The sequence below is a fragment of the Rhipicephalus sanguineus genome, chromosome 4, assembly GCF_013339695.2.
Source record: "Rhipicephalus sanguineus isolate Rsan-2018 chromosome 4, BIME_Rsan_1.4, whole genome shotgun sequence".
Classification (NCBI taxonomy): Eukaryota; Metazoa; Arthropoda; class Arachnida; order Ixodida; family Ixodidae; genus Rhipicephalus; species Rhipicephalus sanguineus.
In genome coordinates this window covers 26400147-26426909 of record NC_051179.1, presented here as the reverse complement: position 1 = coordinate 26426909, position 26763 = coordinate 26400147, and the positions used below count along the sequence as shown (strand labels likewise).

At 45.5% G+C, this 26763-nt stretch overlaps 1 protein-coding gene across 3 annotated transcripts in view; it reads left to right on the top strand.

Annotated features, from left to right (window-relative positions):
- Positions 1 to 26763, top strand: part of LOC119389660 (zinc finger protein 628) — a 71132-nt gene that overhangs the window by 27890 nt on the left and 16479 nt on the right. For 2 of the 3 annotated variants that reach the window (XM_037657019.2, XM_049414518.1), the window contains exon 2: positions 26170 to 26346. The gene's annotated coding sequence lies outside the window, so the exon portion shown is untranslated. The remainder of the gene's footprint in view (positions 1 to 26169; positions 26347 to 26763) is intronic. The other variant, XM_049414519.1, reaches the window with a different exon arrangement.

Sequence of the window (26763 nt, the reverse complement as noted above, 5' to 3'; positions counted from 1 at the left end):
TTTAACTCTCCGAAGTGACCCAGGCTATATGAGACGCCGTCGTTGAGGGCTGCGGGTAATTTAAACCACCTGGAGTGCATTGGCGTGCACATAAATTGCACAGTACAAGACGTCTACAATTTTTCTCCATCGGTATGCTACACATAATTTCAAGAAACGCCTAATATAAGTTTCCTCCATCATAGTGAGTGAAAGACGTTCTCGGGTACCGTGTCAGAAAACGGTAAAGTGCATAGATTAGTGTATATAAGATTTGTTCACTTCGGCGCTCTAATAGACAGTTGTTTTGGAAGCCCTTAGTCCGGTCTTGCTTTAAGGTGTAACATTTTCAAAGATCGAAGGCGGTCACACGAAGACGACGAGACAGCCATCTTCAGGGAACAGCGAGGACGGTGGCTCGCTCGCTAACGGGTGTGCCTTGCTTTGACAGATCTATGGCACTGCGGTGGCGGTGACTTGGGGAAGAAGGATGGGACAAAGAACCTTCTTGTTTTTAACACGAAAGCGTAGTGTAGGTTGGGTGTAGTTGCCTGCCGAGGAGTCAACACGACAGCTTTAATTTATGTAACGCTGCCCAGCCTGGTGTATTCCTCCCAGAAGCAGCTAGAGCACGTTTTTTTCTTCATTGCATTGTGCAATGGCTGCAGTTTGCAGGAGACTTGCTACTTTTACTCAACAGCCCTGGCTCGTATGCAATTGATGCAGACTCAAACTAAAAATGTCTGCCATGTTTTTTTTTTTTTTTCACTTTATGGAGGTATTTTGTAGTCGTTCTTTAAAATGCAAAAATAAGATTGCGTGGTTAGCACTGCGTGCGTACATGAAACAGCCGACTATGACTCCAATTATATTTTATTTTGCCCTGCAATTATTTCGCAAGAGCGTTACGGGCGTAATTAACCGAAAGTATACACAGTACCAGTGAAGGTAGCGACACTGAAAGAAGTTCCTAAAACAATCTCTAGAAAATATCTGGTGTGCGGCAGGTATCTTCACAAGAACCGAAGGTTGGACAGTGTCTCCTTTTGCTCAAGGCACAACTAGCTGAAACGGGCCGGGCCGGGCCCAAACCTTTCGGGCCGGGCCGGGTACGGGACACATTTAAGAACATCGGGCCGGGCTCGGGCGGGCCGGAGCATGGCGTTTTCGGGCCGGGCCGGGCCGGAAAAATCGGCCCGTGCAGTGCTCTAGCTAGCAGTGCTCAACCGACCCCCACCGCCCCGGCCCCCCTCCCCAAACCAAAGTTTCTTTACTTTTTGTGTATGTGTATCTACGCGCACATGTATATACAAAGCACGGCAATACGTAAAGTGAGTCAGACCTCTCACTCCCCCCCCCCCCCCCCCCCCCCCCCCCCCCGCCGGAAAAAAGAATGTTCTGGCTACTACGCCCCTGGGCGAACTGGTACCCTCTCCGTTGCGCACGAGACCAAGAGGTACGACGATTCACGGCACACGCAACGACAAACTAGAAGGAAAACAAAAGGGCAGGAGGAGTTAGCCAACGATGCGTATCAGCAGCCTGGTCGGCAGTGACAAAAAGACAGCAAGAGAGAAATTGTGGAAGCGGTCACCCTTGAGCGCGCGCCCAAAGCGTCGCCCGCGTTTGTGTCCCGTCTTTCTTTCCTTCTTCGCGCCTTTTCGCTCCTACGCGATTGTGTCGCTGCGCCCTTTACTTTGACTACCTCGTTGTCCACGGACTCGGCTCATTTGTTTTCGCGGCGTGTCGAGAGCTGCCGAGATTTTTACTGCTGTAGCGTGTCCCTCCCTGCGGACTATCGCTCCCGGCACCCCGGCCGGCCGCTCCTAGGCTTCGGCGTTGCTTCGGCGGATAAAGGGAGCTGTGACGGAAAGCTGCTGGCCGTGGCGTCTTTATTTCGCGACAACGGACTCAAGAACCAGCGCGGAGGCGAACAAAGAAGGGTGCGACTCGAGGGTTTTCTGCGGTAAAACTAAGAAGAGAGAGCCGTCATATGTAAAAGTCATATGGACATACCACGGCCTCTGGATGAAAAAGCATACTGTATAAGATTCCTTTGCTGTTTTTACTGCAGTGGTGGTTAAGTGGTTAGAGCTAGACTACATGGAACTAGAATACTTCTAGGACACTGTAGCTTGACTTTGAGCGTCCGCCTCTAATGCGTAAGGTGCTGAGTTTGATTCCCAATGCCGCCGAGTACCCACCGGTTTTTTCTAATCGGGAGAGAGGTACCTCGGCCTGGCGCTTGGTGTTGTGGGTACTGATGGCATCTCTTTTCCTTTGTCTTTTTTTCGCTCCCCTCCTCCCCCCCGCTTCCTCCACGAGGCTGAGCCGCGCTTCTTTATGGGTTGCAGAAATATATGCGTCTTCCTTACCGTCGAACCATTACTACTACTGGTGTAGTTTAGTATATGGCGCGCCAGTGAGTTAGACACCTTACGTTGTCATATGTCGCGTAGTTATCATTTAGTGCAACTCCGATATGATCATGTTAACGTATTGCACCCCGATGTGTTAGTGTTCAAATAGCTATGTGCGCGAGCTAGTTGGTTCGAACTTTTCAATAGTGAACTGCGCTACAAGAACACGCACAAGAGAGGGACAATCGCCGGCTGTCAACTGAAGGTTTATTGTGCTGTTCACACATTCATGCCTTGTGATATACTCAAAGGGAAATAGAAAGCAGGAGTGTGCTTCAGACACCTTTTGCTGCGCAAGCGTCGGATGACTAAAGAAACTTTGAAGATGATAATGAAAAAGACAATTCTTGAATGAATCTGAGCTCTCGGTTCCGGAGACCCCATTTTGATGGGGCCGAGATGAAAAGCCACTTGTGCACTTAGATCTAGCTGCACGCTAAGGAAGCCCATGCGGTCATAATTAAGTCGGGGTGCGCAACTGTGGTGGTTGCCTAATTATCATATACTGTGGTCTTGGCACGTAAACCTCCAAAATACAATCTTTTTCGGGTAATCTAGCTTTGTGTGGTTTCAGTACGTTGAAGAGACGAATATTCTTAAACACGGAGTGTCGCTAGAGCCAACGTTTCGACAAGTCGCCTTGTCTTCTTCAAAGTAGCGATGCGTTGAAGAAGAAAGGACAAGGCCACTTGTCGTAACGTTGGCTTAGCGACACCCCGTGCTCAAGGATTTTTAAAATTTTCTCCGAGCTTCCATCTTCCCCTGAACTTCTTCCTTATTTGGATTTAGTACGTTGAGCATCAATAGTCTCAAGAGCTGGACGAATTGCCGTTGCAGAAAAGCCAGAAAAATAGCGCGTCTTCTGGATACAAGTCTGGGCCCTTTTTTTTCTTTTTTTTTTTTTAATCCGGTAGCTGCGCGTGCCCCACCCCTTCTTCCAATTGTTGGCGACCCCGTTCGAGCGCGCGTGTTTCGTGCGCGCGAGCCCTTTGTTTGAACACCTGCCGAGGAGCCTTTATTCGAAAGGTGCACGGAGTCGCTGAGGCCGTTTCGCGGTGCAGAATTGCGTGAGCGCTACCCTTTCCTGAATAATAATAATAACGCGCACGCGCGAGGCGATCGCCGTTGCTTAATTCATCTTCCCCTCTCTAGATCTCAGCCTAATTAATTGTTCGGTGCTTTCTTTCTTTGTTTTATGTTCGTGACCTACGCACACAATGCCAAACTGTTTGCGTGTCAGCGCACGAACCGCACCGGTTTTCCGCTTGCCTCGTCCAGTCTCCCCCCCCCCTCCCCCCGTTTTTTTCTTTTGTCTTTAATTCGTGTTTTTCTTGGTTTCAGCTGCGCGTGTGTGTTACCCGCAGATGTTTGATTGGAAGTTGCGATTGGACGTCTCAATGCATGCATGGTTAACTTTGGCAGGTATATGTGGTGCGTGTATAGTTGTTCAGTGGGGAGGGGCGACTTCATTTCCGTGCTGATTTCGCATAAGTTAGATCGAGCCAATAGGGAGTTTTAGCTTGTAACGTATACTTCTTTACGTTACCGTGTTACCGGATACCGGATGGAATCTGCGCATGCGCGAACGTTTACGGAACGTAAAGGTTTACGGAACGTAAACTACTCGCCGGATAGGCTTTACGTTTACGGCCCTATCTCGCAAATCCACCGTCGTTCGTGGCTACTCGCGATATCCGCTTCGCGGAGACTCCAGCCGCCGAGTCAAAATAAGCCGAAGTGCGAGCGCCACTTACGATCACCTTATTTCAGCCGCATTACCGAGGCTAGAGCGACGTAGAATACCGAATCCGCAAACGTGAGAGGACTAAAGACGCTGACAGGCTGGATAGGTGGCGCCATCTAGCGGGGCCAAGGTGTACCAGGCGAGCACAAAACTGTTATTGCAGAAACATCGGGCATTCTACTACCAATGTAAATGCCTTTAAGCGGCATTATTACGAATGAGTTGCCTTTTTAATCATTTTTTCCCCTCAAGAACACTAAGCGAAAACAAACGTGTTCATGATTGTGATTGCGAGAAGCGTCACAAGATGTCGACACCATCGCCCGGTAACCTGGTATTGCTACACCCCTTCGCTTATACCGGGATACTGCGCACGCTAAAAACCTCTCTTATTATTTTTCCGCAGCGTAATTCAATATTATCTAAATTAAATGTAGTTTAAATGCAGTTTAAATACAGTTGTCATCACCATTTAGTGGCTTGCGCAAACGTAAAGATTTACGTACGTACGTAAAGGTTTACGTTTGGGCAGCTAAAAAACTTTACTAAAACTCGAGTTCCGGTAAAACGGTAAACGTAATCCGGTAACGGTAACGTAAAGAAGTATACGTTACAAGCTAAAACTCCCTAATGCCTCAGAGCTAGCGTATACGTAGCTGTCGTTATGTTTTTTCGACACACACACACACACACACACACACACACACACACACACACACACACACACACACACACACACACACACACACACACACTATCCTATCTGCATGCATGTTCGTGCGTGCGTTTGTATGTGTGCGTGCATATATACACAAGCAAAATTGACAATTTTCGGGGGGGTTGACCCCCCCCCCTTTGTCTACGCCCCTGATACACACACGCACGCACGCATCACACAGTCACTCACTCACTAAATTGGGATTGACTGGAACACTGAATTCATGTTTATTCAACGATTACTTGTAATGCATACCGATACGAATGTGTAGTATCGAATCGCAAGAGATACCATTCCGCTTCGGCATCTAGCGCTAGGGACACTCTTGCTCGTACCAACTGCGTTTATCCGCTATGACCTTTAAAATGTAATTTCAGTGTTGCAGCTCATATCACTCACGACTATTCATGTGGCTCGAGATCTTGTTACCGATGGCCACGATGCGAACCCAACATGTGGTCTTCGTCGCGGTGCACGGAACTGTTATATGCCGTTTATTAGACGCCTGAAAGCGAAGTAGCGACAACTCTGAGCTCGTGTGTTCCATTCCGCGCGATATCCTTCAAAGGCAGCGGCGGGGCGGCTCGTGCCTATAAGACGAAAGCCCTTTGCGGTGGCTTCGAATACTGGAAGTATGTGGGGGCGGACTTTAGCTTCTGGAGCACGAGGCCGCGACTTTGGTGGCCACGTGGCCACGACGGCGCTATTCATGTGGTAGCTGATTGGAAGACTTACCTTCGAGCGCCGATCTTTATGTCCACGCTTTGCAAAGAGAGTCCGCGAGATCGTCGAAATGAACCCGGAGCAGCTCTGCGTGGGGTCTCATAATCCTGTAGTGTTTGCACTTGAATGTCGAGTCCGGTCATTCTCATTAAAAGAAGGAGCGTGCCCGCCCTCTTTTATGACGAAACTGGGGGCCGTAATTATGAAATGAGTTGGCTCTTTCTATAACGAAACTATGGCTATAACGCTGGAAAAAATGTCATATTTATTTCCAACGCGCTTGGTTTTATAATGCGCTGGTAGACGCGTAGATGGGTTATATTTACAAAGTTTTCAACCGTGATGAAGGATTAGATTTTTCAGTTAGATCGGAAGGCAGTAGAATGAGTCAGAGAACAGAGGTAGCCGATATTCTAGTTCGCATTAAGCGAAAGAGATGGGCCGGCCACGTAATGCGTAATGCGTTGGTCATTTAGTACGTCGGAGTCGATACCACGAGAAAGGAAAGAGATTTAAGTGCACGTTAAGGAAACCCAGGTGGTCAAAATTTCCGGAGCCGTCCGCTACGGCGTGCCCCATAATCATATCGTGGTTCTGGCACGTAAATCCACGTATATTATTATTATTATTATTATTATTATTATTGTTATTATTATTATTATTATTATTATTATTATTATTATTAGTATTAGTATTATTATTATTATTATTATTATTATTATTATTATTATTATTATATTATGCGCAAGTTCATTCCCCCAGTATACACCTCATCATTGTAAATATCCCTCCTGGTTCTCATTAGAACTTATAAGTGCACTGAAACATAAAGATCGTGCACACAGGAAGTATAAACGTTCTGCATCAACTCATTTGAAGGAAGAATTCTGTCGTTTTCGTACTCATTGTAAACGCCTTTATAAACGGGATCACAGTCTATATATTTCATTTTTAGAAAAAAGCGCGTCTGAAGGGCCGGCTGAGTTTTGGAAGTATGTGCGCAAACGGTCGAGCAAAAGTGGCGAGTCCTTCAGGATACTGGACCCAAATGGAGTAGAAGTTCAAGCCGTTGCTGACTGTTTTGCCATGCATTTTTCATCTGTCTATAAGTCTCCAGCCTCTGTAGCTAGTAAGGGTCGACAGGATAAGGCAGTTGGCACAGCTGATGCTGTGAGATGCAGATTCCATTTCAGAATGCATTAAGCGCTTGAAACCATCCTTTTCAGCTGTCCCAGATGGCATCCCCTCTGCCATACTAAAAGCCTATGGCAGTATACTTGTACCAGTATTGACTACCATATTTAATAAGGGTCTGCATGCTTCAACGTTTCCTAGCATGTGGAAAACTGCTCGTGTTTTCCCAGTGTTTAAGTCTGGCTGTAAAAGTGACGTCTCGAACTACCGCCCTATTTCCCTTCTTTGTGCCGCATCCAAAATCTTTGAGCTTGCTCTTCACAAAATATTGTCTTTTGATGTAAAAAAATTCATTGATTGTGAATCAGCATGGGTTTCTCGCTGGCCGCTCAACTGTCACTAATCTTGCCAGTTTCATGATGCAAGTCTCCACGCCTATTTCGCAGAGAGGACAGGTTGACGCTATTTACTGTGACCTTAGCAAAGCTTTTGATGTTGTCAGCCATTCGCTGCTTGTGGATAAACTAGCACACTTTGATGTTGATTCTTCAATTGTGAATTTCCTCCATAGCTATCTTCTTGATAGATTATGTTACGTTGCCGTTAGTGGCCAAACGTCCTCTTTGTATAAAGCTACTAGTGGGGTTCCTCAAGGGTCGGTACTGGGCCCACTCCTCTTTTTAATTTATGTTAATGATGTTTCTTCTGTCATTCGGAATTCTTCTTTCCTTTTGTATGCCGATGACATAAAGATATTTAAGGAAATTCATTCAGTTATCGATTGTCGCTTGCTGCAATCTGATTTGTGTTCTTTCTGAATGGTGCAGGAGCAATAACCTCTCCCTAAATATTTCGAAAACTAAGGTAATGAGTTTCACTCGAAAAACATCTAGTGTGCCATTTTTATATTCTGTCAATTCTGTGTCGTTGTGTAAGGTATGTGAGATAAATGATCTAGGTGTTCTTTTTGATAGCACCTTACACTTTTATGCTCACGCTAAGCGTGTTGCTTTGCGGGGTCTTCGCACCCTATAGGCTGTGTTTGCAGAATGTCTAGAGAATTCCGTTCTCCTGCGCCCTTCCGAAAATTGTACACCGCGCTATGTCTTCCTCAACTAGAGTATGCATCTGTGATCTGGAATGGCATTCCTAATTCCAGCAGCAACGCCATTGAGCCAGTCCAGAAAAAATTCCTAAGCATTTACAGCCATCGTTTCGCTAGAAATGACTCTGGATCTCGTTCTAACGCTGCTGGATTATTATCATTGCCATCACTTTGCTGCCGACGAAATCGCGCTGATCTGTTATTTCTTTACAAGCTAGTGCATGGTATCCAGTGCTGGGCAGTATCGAAGATACATGTATCTTAGATACTATCTTAGATACTCTATGGGTATCTTGTATCTGTATCGCGATACTTCTCGAAAGACGAGTATCTGTATCTGTATTTCCGATACATTCGATAATGTATCGTGTATCTTAAGATACAAGATACTTCTTTTATTTTTATTTTATTTTATTTTTATTTACAGATACTGCTGTCTCATGCCTGAGACATTGCAGGAGTGGTTACAGGAAACACAAAAAGAACAACAAGAAACTATTAAAACATCAAAATACATAATTGGACACTTGTTTTACATCCACGAGGTCATTCAAATCGCTGATCTGTATGAATAGCGCACGAAGCATTGGGAAGGCATCGCAACACAACCGTGTGAAACAATAATCGCTGGCCAAGCTCCGCTTCTCAAGCTGGTACCGGTGCCACTAAGCCATCTGATTAAGCCTTAGTGCAGTGGCGCAATTTTATTTTTCTTCTAGAGTACCCCAGTGAGGGCAGAAGATGAGCAAGTCAAGCGCGCGGACGTCTACGCCCATCCCACGTACCTTTTGTCTGCTCGATTTCTTTTCTTTTTAGTTGCGCCAATGCCGCGACACCTGCTCTTAGCCACTGTCCTGCGCCGCGTCTATCGCGCAAATTCTTATATTGCTACAGTGTCGTTATACATACTGAAGATTCTCTTGCGTCTTGCGTCTTGCTCCGTAACGAGATGTAATGCGTGCAAGAATGGGGTTCCTTTGCGTCGCGTGGATTTTACATATCAGCGATTTGAATGACCTCGTGGATGTAAGTTTGACTTGCATGCCATGAAATTACTTATATGCAAATGAGAATCTAACAACGTTGGGACCACTGGTACTGATGCTAGGTCTAAAAGAGCAAGCGTCTACCTAACAAACTATCTTGGCATACCCTATTTTTTACTTCTTGCTGCATTTATTCAAACAATTTATGAAATCATAATTTGATTATTAGTACAAGTGCTTTCTTAGCTGTCATTTTACATCCCTTACATTACCTAAGTCTCTGCACTGTTTTTCCGGTCTGGTCACCGCAGTATGTCTTTTGCAACGCGCTCCCAAAATAAGATCTCTGCTTTATTCTTCTGTCTACTTTATTTCCACTACTGTTTACACATATACACGCTGCCAAGGCGATTTTGCAAACAAATATATAATTATGTGGACGTACCTTGAGTAAACAGTACAAAATATTCTGCTTACCGCGTAGGAAAATAACGAAATTGAGTTTGCATTATATAAATGGAAATCATTAGGAGGCATCTTAAAGATGATAGGAAGGGGATTCGAGAAACGTTGTTTTACTGAGTGCTCCGTTTTGCTCATGAGTGTCCCAACGAGCCGTTTCAGGCAATTTTTCATAGGCACTGAATTTTCTATTGTCTCAACAGGTAATTGGACAATACTTCATGCGCATAGCTATTAAGGGCGCCGTCTGTATTGTGTTTCGGTACTCATTCAATGTAAATGTTTGATACACAACCACCTCTCTCTTTTACTTATATTTGTTTTCCTGTTCTAGGCCTTCTTAAATATTTTTCGTATTACTAACCGCCAGCTAATGGGAGCTATAAGCGGCAATAGCGCGAATAGCGGTGGTGTCCTGCGAAGCTTTGTGGAACTATACAATACGTCTGAGACGTTTCTGTGTTGCACATGTTCCCTCGTTGAAGAATAATTGCTAAAAAGATTGCACGTTAGTGAGTATCTCAACAAATAATCCTTTACGCCAGCAGATAAGTAGAATATGACAATTCATTGCAGTTTTACGTCATCTACGTGTACACCACGGGTCTCAAACTGAGCTTACAGCCGGCGGGCCGTAGTCGCGAAATTTAGTTGCAAGGGCCGGGACAGTGAAAATGGTGGAGAGAGTTTGAACAAAATGACGTTTGAAAGGAAGCCTTTCCCATATCTCATATATAGGTCATTTCTGAAGAGGATTTGGAGTCAGGATTCGAGAAACATCGATAGCGATGTAGAGAATGACTGCTATCTCGACGCGGATTCTGAAATATAGCTTTTGTTCCACGGTTATGTTTTAGCACATGGTGACCACATGTTCCTCACGAAAGGAATGCTTGAGACCAGTCATGTCCGTGCAGCTCACGAACACACTTATTTAGAAAATAAAAACAAATGAGACGAAGACGGTGATGTGTGCGGGCCGGGCCGCTAGCGAAATGGCTCAAACCCCTAGTATACACCATGCGCACCCCCCCCCCAAAAAAAAAAATAAAAGAAAAAAAATGTCGCTACCAGCGTTGTTGCTGCTGTACACCTGTCCAGATATACGGTATTGTGCAAGCTGTCTTTTACGTACAAGGTAAAAGTCCACACCGGTATTTGCGCCGTCGTGAGAAGGCTTCTTATTGAAGTTATTGTGATTATATGGCAACCTGCTAGATGGTCGGCAAGCTGTGCAAAAAAGCAAGTACCGCTGACAGCGAACTGGACAAATAGTTGTCCTGTGAAGAAGCTAAAACAAACCCCAATAAGTTATTTTGGAAGGAAACTAATGTTTTGAGCAAGAAGGGCAAAACTTTTGAGGACTAAGAGACATTTCATTAAAGTGGAACAAAATAGGTCACAGTTAAGAAATTTTGAAGCAGACATACATACATTTTCGTACATAGGCGTTTGCTGCTACATTATATGGATCTATAATAACAAATTTGAGAATGTATCGAAGTATCTTAAGATACAATTGCCAAGTATCGTATCGGATACAATTTTTGCGGCAGTATCTTGTATCTGTATCTCCAATACCTCTTGCCTGAGTATCTTGTATCGTATCGCGATACAATTTCAAAGTATCTTTGCCCAGCCCTGATGGTATCATATCCTGCCCTGTACTGCTCAACTGTCTTAATTTCCGAATTCCACGTAAGCTGACCAGTAGGGGTGTGCGAATATTCGAAAGTTTCGAATATTCGTCGAATATTACATTCGAAATATTCGTATTCGATTCGATAATCGTGTATTCGAAAACTTTCGAATAATCGATAACTTCGAATATTCGAAAAATTCGAATATGCGATTTGATTATCATGCATAATAAAATACTCGTCTTCCACATTTCTGCTGCGTTCGTATCGCTAAAAACGTTGCCGAGAGGAGCGATAAACATCGTAAGTACACGGAGGCACGATATCTGCCTGCGACGAGCGCCCCAATACGTATGATTTATTGCTGGTGCACCTCCGACGTGCAGCGCTGTTGGCGATCATGTAACCGTACATTTTCAATATTATGCGGCCGTAACTTGCCGCACTACCGCTCGTTCACTATGCGGCACCACTTCTGATGAAAGACAGTGACCCACGTGACTGGTGGCGTACTGTAGGCACCTTCAGATACCCCAGTCTGGCAAAGCTTTGCCCCATGTAACTCCCTATACCGGCCACTTCTGTTCCAAGCGAGCGTGCCTTTTCAGTGGCAGGGGGGGGGGGGGGGGGGGGGGTGTCTCTTTTACAAGGGAGCGCCTGGTGCCTGATCATGTGGAGCAACTCATATTTCTTCATGATAACTTGTAGTCATTACTTTCATTGTGCCGTGATATTTTCTTGTGTTGTGATGTGCATTGTGCTAGCCGGGACATTGTGTTCTGGAGATAGCAGTGTATGTTGTGTTGCCAGTCAGGCTGTTAATGTTTTTTTTTCTTCAAATAGCTACATGTTAAATAAAATATCGTTACTGTGGAGGCATTTTTCTTTTGATATTCGATATTCGATTCGATATTCGAAGGTGGATATTCGTATTCGATTCGTATTCGAAAAATTTGATATTCGCACATCCCTACTGACCAGAGAGAATAGACCTTTTCATGTAACCGCCTGCCTCTGTGAACATTCGACCATTGGCAGGATACAACGTCTTTACAATGCTTACTTTTTGGAGCTCGATGTTTTTCACAGCTCCCAGTCGTTGTTCTGCTTCGAGCTTTGCACTGTACTTACATAGCCTCGTACACTGTTGATATTTTTTTTCTGCCTGCGCATAGTTGTATATGTGCAATTTTATAACGTTTTTTATCCCTGATGTTTTATTATGAATGTTTGCCTTTGTTTTTTGTTTTTCGTGCGCCAGTACAAAGACCTTACGGTTGTTCCTGGGCACATTAAATAAACGTTTGATTATTATTATTATTATTATTATTATTATTATTATTATTATTATTATTATTATTATTATTATTATTAATGTTCACCTGGCATTGCCTCAATTGAACGGCCTCACGATGGCGGATATTCGAAAGTGGTGTGCGCGAATTCCACTATCGGCGGCGGGTTCCAACAAAATACCGTGGCGTTCTCTAAAAATCTCTACGGGGCCGGAACCTGGCACCTACGTTCCTTAAAGCCCACGGTCGCAGCCCTTCGAGAATATGCAGGGTGGGCCTATTATTGCGCCGACGCCGAATGCGCTAGCAGGGGTGCGCGTTCCTCATTCCGTCCTTTGTGTGGTCGCCGCGAACAAAGACGACGTCGGCGACGCTTCTCCCGCAGGGGACCTCCTTTCGTTCTCTCTTCTTTTCTTTCTTAATTTCAAACCCACGCGCGCTCTCTCAATCCCGACCACGCGCACGCTGACGAAGCTCGGGCGATGCGCTTTCTGAACGCCCGGCCAGGCAGGCGGACCCCGGCGCCAGGCCAGGGTTGGAGTGGTGCAGGCAGTCGTCCCGCGGCGCCCAAAGCAGCGCGAGGGGAAAAAAAAAAGAAAAGAAAAGGCGGCCCTTCTTTCGTTACGTTTTTCTTTTTCGGCGAGTCTGAGTCATGCTCATTTTCAAAACCAGCGCTAAAGGGGAGGGAGGAGGTTGATGCAAAGGCTTCTCACGCGAAAGTGGCAGTGGCGATGGTGCAAACACGTATACGAACCCGCTCCCTCCTTCTCTGCGAGCGTGCCTGTGCGTAAGCGAAAGGGCTACACACAACGCGGGGTTTCAACCCCGAGCAGATCTCTGTGAGAGATTGTGTGCGCGAGCGTTGTGTGGCTCGGGGCCTTGCTTGCGGGGTTGGAATGGGACGCAGAGTGGGTGTGGAGTGGAGTGGAAAGGAAGAGAAAAAAAATCTGGAAATAAAGAATTGGATGGTGAGGGAATGCCGAGAGAAAGCGGCGCATGGCACGTGCGTGTATATACCGTCTTGTTCTCGCTTACAGCCCGCGTCTGTATAGTGATTTAGGCTGCAACCCTGGTCGGCATTGTTGAGAAACGCTACCGTGGTATGCGCAGATCAGGCGCGTAGCCAGAATTTTATTCGAGAGAGGGGGGGGGGGGGGGGTCAACTGTTCTTTATGCATGTACGTGCCTGTGTGCATGTATGTATACACATGAAAAATTGGAATTTTCGGTGGCGTACAGCCGGGGGGGGGCTTGTTGAACTCCCTCCCCCCCCCTCCACACCCCCCCCCCCCCTGGCTACGCCAGTGGCGCAAATATGCGTGCAAGCAAGCGTGTGTATCTTCGAGTGTGTCTTTCTGAACAGGGAGCCAAGGTGTTAAGGCGGGTGCAAAGTGAGTTCTTTGTCTCGCTAAAATTCTTCAGCCTTGTAGTTTCTCGTTGTCATTCTCAGTTACTCACTTGATCCTCTCCCATCATCCTTCTTGTTGGTTTTCTTGTAACCGTAACGCAAATAAGGGAAAGAAGTGGAAATGTAAGGGCTCATTTTTTTTTCTTTGTTAGACACAATATTAATGAAAACTAACAGACAATCATGCCAAGGAAAGTATAAGGGATGTTATTAGTAGTAATTGTAATGTAAATGTGAAGAAAGAAAAGTGCACGAAAAGATAACTTGCCGCCGGTAGGGACCGAATGGTCAAACGAATATGTTGTGCGTTGCGTTGCATCGAGTTTCTGCGGGACTTCGAAGTTTTTTCTCGGAATCGATCGTCTGTGAGCACGTTTATAATCTTGAAAAGGGACAAAAATTAGCCACATACTCAGTCTTGATACTTCCTGGCCTTATTTGATGCAGAGCACGGAATCAAGTGCTGCTGGTGCGAAGCCAAAAGTAAACTCAAATCGCTTCTGTGCCGAAAAAAAAAATGAAGCCTGTATGTAGGTTTTCGACGGTTTCGCGTCTTGCACAGTCGTAAAAAAAAAAAAAAGGCTCACGTACTCTTTATATACTTTTCGCATGGCTTTATGCCTCATAACTGTTTTGCATTCGTCATGTTTGAAGACTGTCATAAGGAAACGTCGCTGGCAAGTAGGCTTCCCTTCAGTCTATCTGTGGTACGTAGGCATCTTATCAAACTTTTCATACACCTTGTGTAGGGTATTAGTGGCACAGAAATTGCGGGGACATATAGATGGATCTGCCGTGTAGGCTGTCTCTGTGGGTGGTCTGTATACACTAAAATTCAGTGATGGATTGTTGATCACAACAACTACATTGCTAGGATTCACCAAGAAAGGAGGTATAAGACATGCAGACGCAGGAGAAGGGAGAGCCAGTCGCGACACAAACGCCGACAGCACACGTGCACCTTACCTTCTTTCGTGGTGAATCCCCCCCCCCCCCCCGCACCCACCACCAACTAGCTCAGCTTTGTCTTTCTGAACTTTGCAGAAGTTCCGATATGCATGTTCCCCCTCTTTCATCACGCTACATCTTAATGCATGGTATTTGCCTAGCGTAAGCGTGAAGCAGATTTCTTTTCCTAGGAGACTATAGTCTATGTGATACAGTCTCTTTTGGCGTATAACGCGTGCATCTGCCCGATGTACGCCCTTTGAATGAAGCTTGTGAACATTGATGCAAACCGCGCTCCTCAGGACGGGACCTTGCGCTCGACTGTTCGCCTCCTCATTCAGAGTGCCATTGTCGCGCAGTTTGTATAAGCTTACCCTTACCTCTTTTAAGGTGGTTCTGCGTTTGCTTTCGTATCGGCTTATATTATCCATGACAGGCGTAACCAGAAAAGAAGCGGAAGGGCGGGGGGGGGGGGGGGCAAACTTTGGGACTTTGCATGCATATATATTACACGCGCAAATATAAAACGCACACACACATGCACTTTAGGAGGTTGAACCTCTGCGGAAAGAAAATCCTGTCTGCACCCCTGTTACCCGTGTCCATGTTAGCCCAAGTGAAAACAAAAGTTGTCTACAGGTGTACGTTTTCTTTCTTTTTTTTTTTTTCGCCCATTTGTTAATTCACACCCATCGAAAGGCGTTTTACTTTCGAGAGCAAGTTATACTCCGTGTGTTCCGGTCGGTTTTTCTCGATTTCAACTCTTTATCAGAATCGTATCGTGCGTCATATCACCTTCCAAGGTGCCTCGTCTCACGTCATTTTGCTCAAGATACACGGTAGTGTTTCCAGCGGTGCGTGCCACCTTTCCAAAAACCCGTGTGGTACCTATCTTGTATGAATAAACACCCCGTGCTTGGGGGACGACGGGTGGTGTGACGTCTTGAAGGGGCCCTGCAACACTTTTCCTAGTAATTAACGAATGGCCTCATTAACCCACTGCTGCCCGCAGTTCATTGCCTCGCAAATCGACTGCCGCAAGAAATTTTAGAATACGTCAAGCACGAGCAGAGTTAGATTTATCGCGCGCTGAAAGCTACGCGGGGGGGGGGGGGGGGTGTTATGACAAGGGGGCAAGAAGTTACGTTCGTTCGTCAGCGCACCTCGTGGCTTTGAGCACTTTCTTTTTCTTCGAACGCGTGGCTTACTTTGTGTGTGATCGCGAGCGAGCGTGCGGGAAGGTCGCGGCATCCCGCGGCGGCCGCGGTAACTATCTAGCTCACGATGCTCAAATCAGCCAATGGCCGTGCACTTTGGGTTTATGGCGTGGTCATTTGGGTTTATGGCGTCACTTATCGAGAAGAGCGAGCGATTTTTACCTGACTTTGAGAATTAACTGCAAATTCCAGGTCGCGTGCTGCGCTATAATATTTGGCTCGCGTGTTCTCGGCAGCCTCGACTACCGATAGGCAGCGTTTTCTAACCACGCTGAAAAAGGGTTGCTTGCTGGGCCCTTTAAATTCACAGGCTGCCTACGATGGACTATCCGTGTCGCCAGAGGAGAACCTCATATACAGTAAAGAAGCAAGGAGTACCTAGTTTCTATAAACATAGAACCTACCTGCCGCGTTTTACATGTAGCTCACCATCCTCCTGTTCGCCCATTTTCCTTTAATGTAGTTTGGCATTAATACACAACATACAGTTTGCCCCTTTATAACTTCACGGTGCGTGCGCCTAAAGTCTGTCGACGACGTGCTCGTTTGATGTAGGGCTGGCAACTTCTTACTGACCTATTGTTCGCCGAAATAGACGGTACACGCCGCCGCTGCTCCCGTCGCCGCTGGGGCGAACGGGAGGAGCAGGCGCTGGAGGAAGCTGCAGGATGGAGTGGGGTGGCGCCGTTTTCTTTTGGGCAAGGAGAGAAAACCGGTTCGTTGGGCAATATTGATTTCTTGGGGGGAGCAACGGGAAGCCTTCCGCAGTGGCGGCGTCGTCGTGTTGTGCCGTGCTCCTTCCTGTCTGCGTGGGCCCTCCCCACCCTCCTCCTCATTGCCCAACCGACCCTACCGTCCCTACTCGAGGGGGGGGGAGGGGGGGAAGGAAGGGAGGGGCAAGGAGGAGAAGTCCTGCCTTCTTTTATCCGGAACTTTTTTTTCCTTGCGTCATTCTTTCCTCCTCGCCCTCGAGTATTTTTCATTCGCGCGCCCGCTGATGAATGTCCGCCCCAGGCGCCCTCTCGTCCGTACTCGGTTGTTCGGTCCCCTCGCTCGCTTTGCCGCCATCACCGCTGCTGCTCTGTAGAGCTGGCTACTGGTGCGGACGCAGTAGGCCTCTGTTGCCTCGCATGCCTTGCTTCTTTCCCGCTTGCTTTTTGTTGGAGGTAGTGAAGTTGCGGCTGCGTGGGCCGCCGTTAAACAAAGAAGCCTACTACTTCTCTCCCCCACCCCAGGCGCTCTCTCGCCTTTCGCATTGCGAATGGTAGATATGGGCGGTATAATGGCCGCGTTTCCCACTTGCTTGCTTGCTTGTCGTGGTGTCCTATGGCGCCTCCTAACGTGACTTCTGGAGCCTGATTGTGTTGCGAACGTTGTGACTCACTAGTCTCGCGTTGCGCGTGCATGTTGGAGAGCTTGGAAGAAAAGGGCGTGATTCTTTCTTTTTTTTTTTTTCGCCAACCGTGGTACTTTCTCGTAATTAGAAACAGCGTCCCCTCCCCAGTCTCTCTCTCTCTCTCTTTCACTTGCGTCGTTTCCAGCTGAACTAAAGTGTGCATTGTGATGATAAATCTTCGACTGTACCTCGAGCGAATACGAAATTCTCTTACCTAATTAGCCTGCAGTTCTGTTTAGTTCTGTAGAATTTTTTTCCCTTTAGATCGATCATATCAGTGTGTTCTGCTGGCACTTCTGCAGCTGTCTCGTGTGTCTTACTTGATTAGATTGGAAGCGATAAGCCTTTCTCGGCTATCGACCCGGATACATTTTTATTTGCATTCATAGTTTTTTTTCTTCAATATCAAGCTATCTCTGAATATAAAGCTCGCATACCGAGTATGAGCGTAATGTTGCCCTTTGTGACTGTCTTTCCTAACAATTTTTTTTAATGCACTCTTTCTTTCTTCGTTATTGGCTCACGAAGCACGTGACTCTTATCACGCCTGTTTATTAAAACAGTAAAGAAATATGTCCAGCCCTGGTGTGTACACTGGCGTAGTTGGTAGGATGGGGTTGAAGGATTCGACTCCCCCCCCCCCCCCCGGTTTTTCGTCAGTCGAAACAATAACAATATTACGAGTAGTAAATTGAAAAAAAGCTTCTCGTAAAGCTCGGATCTCGCGAAGGCAGCTGACGGCAGATCCAGACCGGTGTTATGCAATTTCTGGGAAATCTATAGACACTGACCTAAAACCGCGTAGCATGTGGTTTTAATATTATTCTGTTTTGACGCGCATGTTGTAATGGATTGCCCTCCCTACATGTTTATCCCGAATGATGAGTTCAAGGAGAAAAAAAGAACGGTCGTTTGGCAGCGACGTTCGTTGTTCTGGCTTCCGGCTCATTCAGCTGTTCGATGGCAAAAAAATAAAAATAAATAATAAATAAATAAAAGGAATAAACAGAAAGGCGAAGTAAGATCCGGTTTATTATTTTAACGCTTGGAACCTGCAACGACATAGCTGTGTAAACGATACCCCTCCCTCCTCCCCCTTTCCTGTCTCTCTGCGGCACTGCTGCTTTCCACTGCGCCGGGCCGTGTGCTGCTGCTGCTCGCCTTCGAAAAAAAAACGTTCTGCTGTCGCAGCTCTGCAGAATGCCTTCGCGCAGCGCACTGGTTAACGATTTGGCAACTCGTCACGGTTTCCATAAACCAAGGTTTTCTTTCTTTTTCTCTTTTCTTCTTTTTCTTGATATGTTTAGCGCTAGAAAAACAGACCACAAGAGGAGGTCTATACTTGTGCACAGTTTTTCATTCACTCCAGTTAAAAACGGGTTAACTTGAAGCAACTCGCCCAATTCTGTCTTTTGCTCTTATCCCTTCGGTGTCCTTCATTCCTTCCTTTATTTCTTTCGTTCGTTCGTTCGTTATCGGTGGGCTTGCAAGTGGAAATAATTTTCTCTGGTTGCACCGCTATCAACTATCCGAACATGTCGCACACATTCGCATTCCTTCACCCTTTTCTCTTCACGTTTTCGTTCTTCCATATAGATCGCCGAATTCCGTTCCCGACGGAAATAGTTTTCTCGGACATTTCTTTTGCTTAAATTTGGTCCATCTACTCCAAGTAATGTATAGGCTAACGTCACGTTCTCTCGAATTTTTTTACGCTTTTTCTAAGTTGTATTCATGTGGCAGGTTTGATTATTTAGGTTTTTTTGACACTTTGAACACTTGTGTAAACTTCATACTTGCTCTAGTGTGAAATTTGTTACGTGCGTTAGAGAAGCGTGTGGTATAGAATTTCTGGTATTTCGAAAATACGCTTCAGTTTACCTTTAAAAGGGCGTAGAGGTGTAAGACGATTGATGAATTCTGTCCCAGAAACGTTTTAACGTCAAATAAACGCGCTTCGGTTCCACAGCAAATCCATAATATATCGTCCCTCTCTACAAAGGTCCTGTTTTCTTCTTTCATGAACAATGTATGTGTGTTTAAAATGCAATCGATATGACAATCACGAATATCTTTGAAATTGTATGGGACTCACGGTCAGTGAACACCACTGTTACCTGTGTTTTACGAAGTGTGAAATCCTTTAAGCTTTAAGGGATGCTGAACAAAAACATGAAAAAATTACGAAAGCATTGAAATTCGACTCTTAAGATGCTTTTGTTCCGATAAGCGGTGTTTATTTCACACATATTATTTTTTTTTTTTTGTGCTGGAAGACTGGAGGATTGTGAGCGCGCGGAGGCTGCACGCCAGCGCGCGCGGAGCTGCGCGTTGACGGCCGTGACGTCGGCGGCGGAAGCAGCAGAAACAGGGGCGGGCAGCCGGTGCGCGCTTTTCTGTCTTGCTGCTTCCCTTTCTCCACTTCTCCTTTACGTCCCACTCTTCCCAACCTACAAAGGCGCTGAGACGCGGCTCCACCTGGGAGGCGGAGAGCAACTGCGTGGCTATTGAATTGAATGCAACGCGGAATGGCTGGCTGCAGAAAGAGAGAAGATAGATAGAGAGAGGGAGCGACAGAAGGAGGGAGAAGCCATAGTCGCATGCAACTTAGAAGTCCGCGGCATTTACTCCTCCTCAAAGGCGGATGTAGACAAGCCTGTACCAATGGGCACGCATGCAATCCGGACTGACGTCGTGAGCCGGACGGCCGGTGACCCCGCCTTCGGAGAAAACACACACACACACACACACACACACACACACACACACACACACACACACACACACAACACACACACACACAACACACACACACACACACACACACACACACACACACACACACACACACACACACGCACGCACGCACGCACACACAAACACACCACACAAAACACACACACACACACACACACACACACACACACACACATATATATATTATATATATATATTACGCCCGACATCGCATTCTTGATGTACTATGCTGCGTTTCACTATTATGGAAGCTTTTAGTTCGTTAGCATGGTGATGATTATTACGCGTGTATTATTCTTTGAAACAATACATACGTCCCGTTTTAATTATTTTATATATTCGTCACTATACAGTGTTCTAGAAGTATAGTCACTATAGTTTTACATGCCCATATATGTCGTTCAGTAGCCTTTACTACACAAAGGGCGTGACGTATCTGTGAAGTATATAAACCTTTATGCTCTCTTATTCCTCTTGTCTGTTCGCGACCAAACGGGATTTCGTCAAACCCTGAATTTCGAGCTCTTTCGCAGCTACCGCGTCTTTACGCTCCTCAGACGTATTGTCGTGCGCTCCCAGCGGATTTCACGGCTGCTGAGACAGAAAGGTCAGCTGTAAAATGTTGACTGTCGCGTTCAGCTGACCGCAGCGGAATGCGTTTTTTTTTTTATGTATATACAATTTCATTCTATGTGAACGCTCGGGCTCATTTATACCAAGGTCGGTGGCGAAACGCGACGCGCTGTCTGATGCTATGAGCGCGATCAGTCAGTCACTCGCTGCTATTGTCATGAAGGAGCAGTTGTTTCTCTCTCCATCTCGCTGCTTTTTTTTTTCTTTTCAATTGTTTCAGCCGCTCTTCGCGAGAATTTGCTTCTGTGCAAACGAGCTCTCCATTATTATACGATATTGGGGGTCGTGCATGAAACAGAAGTGAAATGACAGAAATGCGGCGGCAGCCGGAGGAGCTAGACCTTATAGTGCCGACTGCAAAGACTAACTTATAGTTTGACGACCCTTGATCTTTTAGTTTGCCGCTGAAAGTAGAATGTAACGCCGGCGGTGAAAAAGCCGAGGTACATGCGTACACGGCGGAGATCCTGGAGAGTTTTCGTGAATCGTTAGTAGAGGGTTGAGCTCTGTATCCCGCCAGTTCGAGTTTCCAGTAAACGCTGAAATGGCCTGCCGTGAAATCGCGATCTAAAACGCCGACATGTACATGTGGCAGAGCCGTTGGAGAGTTTTCGTGAATCGTTAGTGGAGGCTTGCCTCCATGCGTCCATTGAAATTATTCGTGAAATGTTGAAGTAACCGCGAAAACTGTATGGGACGCCGATATATGGTGGAGCCATTGGAGAACCATCGTGAAGCTCAGTATAGAGAGTCATTGTCCAAAGTGGTCCGCGAATGAATGCACGCTATAGATGGAAAGCAATGTTGTAGATAAGATCAGAACGGCTTTAATTTGTGGATCGAGGACGGATCGATCAAACCGAAACGAAATATAGGCTGTCTGGGTTTCTTTCTTTCTTTCTTTCTTCTCTTCTTCGTTCTTCTTTCTTTCTTCTTTCTTCTTTCTTTCTTTCTTTCTTTCCTTCCTTTCTTTTCCTTTCCTTCCTTCTTTCTTTTATTTCTTTCCTTCTCTTTCCTTCCTCCTTCCTTCCTTCCTTCCTTCTTTCTTTCTTTCTTTCTTTCTTTCTTCTTTCTTTCTTTCTTTCTTTTTTTTTTTTTTTTCTTTCTTTCTTTCTTTCTTTCTTTCTTCTTTCTCCTTCCTTCCTTCCTTCCTTCCTTTTTTCTTTCTTTTCCTTCCTTCTTTCCTTCCTTCTATCTTTCTTTCTTTCTTTCCGTCCTTCTTTCTTTCTTTCTTTTCCTTCCTTCTTTCCTTCCTTCTACCTTTCTTTCCTTCCTCCTTCCTTCTTTCTTTCTTTTCCTTCCTTCTTCCTTCTTTCTTTCCTTTCTTTCTTCTTTCTTTCCTTCACCTTTCTTCCTTCCTTCTTCTTTCCTTCCTTCTTTCCTTCCTTCTCCTTCTTTCTTTCTTTCTTTCTTCTTTCTTTCCTCCTTCTTTCCTTCTTTCTTTCTTTCTTTCTTTCCTTCCTTTCCTTTTTCCTTCCTTCCTTCTTTCTTCTTTTTCCTTCCTTCTTTCCTTTCTTTCTTCTTTCTTTTTTCTTCCGTCTTTCTTCTTTCTTTCTTTCCTTCCTTCTTCCTTCTTCTTTCTTCCTTCTTTCCTTCTTTCTTCTTTTTTCTTTCTTTCTTTCTTTCTTTCTTTTTTCTTCTTTCCTTCCTTCCTTCCTCCTTTTCTTTCTTTCTTTCTTTTTCTTTCCTTCTTTCTTCTTCTTTCTTCCTTCTATCTTTCTTTCTTCTTTCCGTCCTTCTTTCTTTCTTCTTTCCTTCCTTCTTCCTTTCCTTCCTTCTACCTTTCTTTCCTTCTTTCTTCCTCTTCTTCCTTTCTTTTTCCTTCCTTCCTTCCTTCTTTCTTTCTTTCTTTCTTTCTTTCTTTCTTTCCTTCCTTCCTTCCTTCCTTCTTCTTTCTTTTCCTTTTCCTTCCTTCTTTTTTCCTTCCTTCCTTCCTTTCTTTCTTTCTTCCTTTTCCTTCTTCTTTCTTTTCTTTTCTTCCTTCTTTCTTCTTCTTTTCTTTCCTTCCTTTCCTTCTTTCTTTCTCTTCCTTCCTTCCTTCTTCCTTCTTTTTTCTTTTCTTCCTTCTTTCTTCTTTCTTTCTTCTTTCTTTCCTTCTTTCTTCCTTCCTTCTTCCTTCTTTCTTTTCCTCTTCCTCTTCTTTCTTTCTTTCCTTCTTTTCTTCCTTCCTCTTACTTCTTTCTTTCTTTCCTCCTTCTTTCTTCTTTCTTTCTTTTCCTTCCTTCTTTCTTTTCCTTCCTTCCTTTCTTTCTTTTCTTCCTTCTTTCCTTTTTCTTCTTTCTTTCTTCTTTCTTCTTTCTTTCTTCTTTTCTTCCTTCTTCCTTCTTCCTTCTTCCTTCTTCTTCTTTCTTCTTTTCCTTCTTTCTTCTTTCTTTCTTTCTTTCTTTCTTCCTTCATTCCTTCCTTTCTTTCTTTTCCTTCTTTCTTTTCTTTTCTTCTTCTTTCCTTCCTTCTTCCTTCTTCTTTCTTTCCTTCTTTCTTTCTTTCTTTCTTTCTTTCCTTCCTTCCTTCCTTCCTTCCTTTCTTTCTTCTTCTTTCTTTCTTTCTTTCTTCCTTCCTTCCTTCCTTCCTCTTTTCTCTTTCCTTTCTTCTTTCTTTCCTTCCTCCTTCCTTCCTTCTTTCTTTCTTTTCTTCTTCTTTTCTTTCTTTCTTTCTTTCTTTCCTTCCTTCCTTCCTTCCTTCTTTCTTTCTTTCTTCCTTCTTCTTTTCTTTCTTCTTCCTTCCTTTTCTTTCTTCTTCCTTCCTTCTTCCTTCCTCCTCTTTCTTTCTTTCTCTTTTCCTTCTTTCTTTCCTTCCTTCATCTTCTTTCTTTCCGTCCTTCTTTCTTTCTTTCTTTTCCTTCCTTCTTTCCTTCCTTCTTTCCTTCCGTCTACCTTTCTTTCCTTCCTTCCTTCCTTCCTTCCTTCCTTCTTTCTTTTCCTTCTTTCCTTCTTTCTTTCTTTCTTTCTTTCTTCTTTCTTTCTTTCCGTCCTCCTTCCTATGGAAACGCAAACAGTGGCGCGCGTTTACCGCTCTGCCGCACACGGCACGCATGCATGTCGCGTAATTTTTTAATGGAGCTGTACTACACGTGGCGCGGTTTGAACAGCAGGCTGCCGTGCCGCCCCTGTTGGTTGAGGGAGAGAGTGTCTCGCGAAGAATTGCGCGCGCGCTCCCCGCGATGCCGTGTCGCTAAATAAATAAATAGGAAAAAAGCTTGTCAATCATGGGAAAAAGGCCATACCCGTGATTACGAGGACCGTGTTGTCATACCGTGGTTTACGATGGGACTTCATTACACTTTCGCTTTTGCCCGACGTGACGTCCAACCCCAGCCGGACTGGTTTTTTAGCTGGTTTTTTAGCTCGATCATTGACCCGCGAATAACTGGTCAAGAGTGCGGTCCCGATGCGACTAAAACAGCTGTCGCTGGCTGCCCGCTTTCAGCTGCGTAGAGACGGGTGCGCCATATGTCGTGACCTGGGCTCTGCCTTTATGTCAACCGGAATGGAGGAACCTGCCATGCCGCGTTATACAACTTCGTTATGTCATCTTTGACCGCGTTAAAGCGGCATCTTCGCGTCTGTAATACCGTTCAAGCTGAGCAGGGGGGCTGTTCTGTGCTCCATTAGCTTTTATTCCGCCATATTAGAGAGTTTTAGTGGTCCACTAGCCGTTGGGTACGCGCGTTCTTGCGTCCTATTGTACATATCCCCGCTTTCTTCTGTTCAACAGCCGCCACCGTAAAAACACAAAGGAATGCAAGAGCGTGCGTACGCAAGCACCTCTGGAGCCCTATACCACTAAAACTCTTTATTAGAGAGTTTTAGTGCCGGGGACCCCAAGCCGCTTGCTTACGCACGCTCTTCCGTTTCTTTGTACTCCCATTGGTTTGTTTGTATACACCCGGTGGCTCGCTTTAGCGAGACGGCGTACCTTTCGGCTGTATTCCAGGACAAAGTGGTTATCTCGAAACGCGAAACACTGTTATGTAACGGGCGGTTCTATTAAAAGTCCAGGCAATAGAGTTGTTTGTCTATTTGGAAAACGCCATACTTGTAAATATTTTATCACGGAAGTTAGAAGCTTGCATTTGGCACATGTGAATCGCAAGAGACAGGCAGTTGTATGTTTCGGCTGATTGGCAATCCACTCGCAGCATGTGTCTGCGTCATGCCTCTCAGTTTGGGATGGTGAAGAACAGGGCCGATATGTTAACTGTAGCGATGCCTTATTCTTTGCTATTATCATCCATACCACTTCTGGCCGTCTGATCCCGTTGATAATGTGCGGATCGTTGCTCCCGTCACTGCAGGCCAAGCGCGAAAAGCACAAAAAGGCATTAGCATTAGAAAAAAAAATCTCACAGGTTTCCTTATGCATTCACATAAGACGACTCGAAGGCGAAAGCCATCATCATCTTTTTTTTTCTCAGACTGTGTATTAATCCACTCCCGCGTCCTCTGACGGCTTTATGCGTATAACGTGGTTTTGCACTGCCTCTGTGATCGGACCACCTTTGACCAAGCGACAATGTAATCGTGATGACCTCATAGTGACATATGATGACTTCACAAATTTGGCTATCTGTGACGTCAATTGTAACTGTCATATGGCGACATCATCACGCGATGACGATTTTTTGCATCGCTCGTGTTGACGCCGACGGCCAATTTTCGCGTTTGACTGAGGCATCTAAGGCTTTCGCCATATAAAGACATCGCTACAAAATACCGGTCCAGCTCGAACGTCTGGCACGTGTTCGATACGTTGATGCAGTGGGCCGTTCTCACGGACGCTGCAGCCATGTTTGCGGAAGAAGCCACTGTATTTGCTCTGCTCTCGGCGTTTCCCTCCCCAACTGCTACTCATATATCTTTTATTTATGACGAAGAAGCGTCTCCTCCTCCTCCCCCCTCTGCCTGTGTGCGTGCGAGCAGCTGCGCCGATTTTTATATCGATTCGAGCCACGAGTCACATACTGCGGAACCCTGGCTTTGTTTCTTTCCGAGCCATGCGGTTTCCGGTTATGTAGCTTATGTTGGCATTCGAGCAGCACATGTATGCAGGAAAAAATTTAGGTGATGTTCATATAAAGTCACATGGACGTCTATCTGCATGCATGTTTACGACCTTCTGATGTGATTTTATGGGACAGTTTATAAATAAGGTACATTTATAAATTCATATTCCACATGTCCTGTACTTGTATCCTGATGAAGCAATATGAAGCCAAACTTGTGCCATATATATATGGCACAAACATATATGACCATATATGAAGCCTAACATTCATTCACATATAATAGTATATGGCCTTACAAGCACCCTTATATAGCATATGTATACAGTCATACATGGCAGTATATGACCTTATGTGGACCCTTATATGGCAGTTATGGCTTTATATGAGGCCTCATATGGTATTCTATAGATTCATATATGGCCATATATAAAACATATGAGCCGTATATGGTATTTCTGTAAGGGTTGAGATTTGTCGCTACCAGAATCGCAGCCCTGTAACATTGAGACGTGAGATGTACGTAGCTCTGTGTACTCAACACCTGTGCCTCTTTCGCGGAAGCGCCCAATTAGAGCGTGTCGCATGTTGTCTTCTTGCAGCCTGAGGAGCCGGAAGAAGAAGCAGCAGCAGCAGCACAGCGGCGGAATCGAATCGCCTTCTTCTCCGGCGGCGGCCGCTGTCCACCGCCGATGGGGAGCCATGGGGAAAGGGGGAAGCCGGGCGGCTGACGCGCGCTTCTTGGACAGCAGCCCTCTTCTGGCGCCGGCCAATTGCCGGTGAGCAGCCCTCTCACTCAGTCCTTCTCTCTCTCTCTCATCCTGACTGAAAGATGGTATCGAAAACGGTCATAGGATTTAGTTCGAACAAATTATAAAGCTGTGATGACGTAGCACACACACACACACAAAAAATTTGAAAGGAGGGGCTAGTGGGGTGGGGATTAGGAGGGGGACAGTTAAACGGAGCTCTTAACTTCCGACTGTGTATCCAAAAGCGCTGCGCAATTTCAGAAAAGATCCTTCAGCGGATCATCCCTACGATCCCATCCGATCCGGTGACAGAATTTATTTCGAACAAGACATTAAAACTGTGGCGACGTAGCGCAATAAAATAAAGGATGGGGAGTAGTGGAGTTTAGAAGAACTTGTTGGTGGGCGAGTTGGTGCATCTTAATACAAAAGGGATAACTGCGC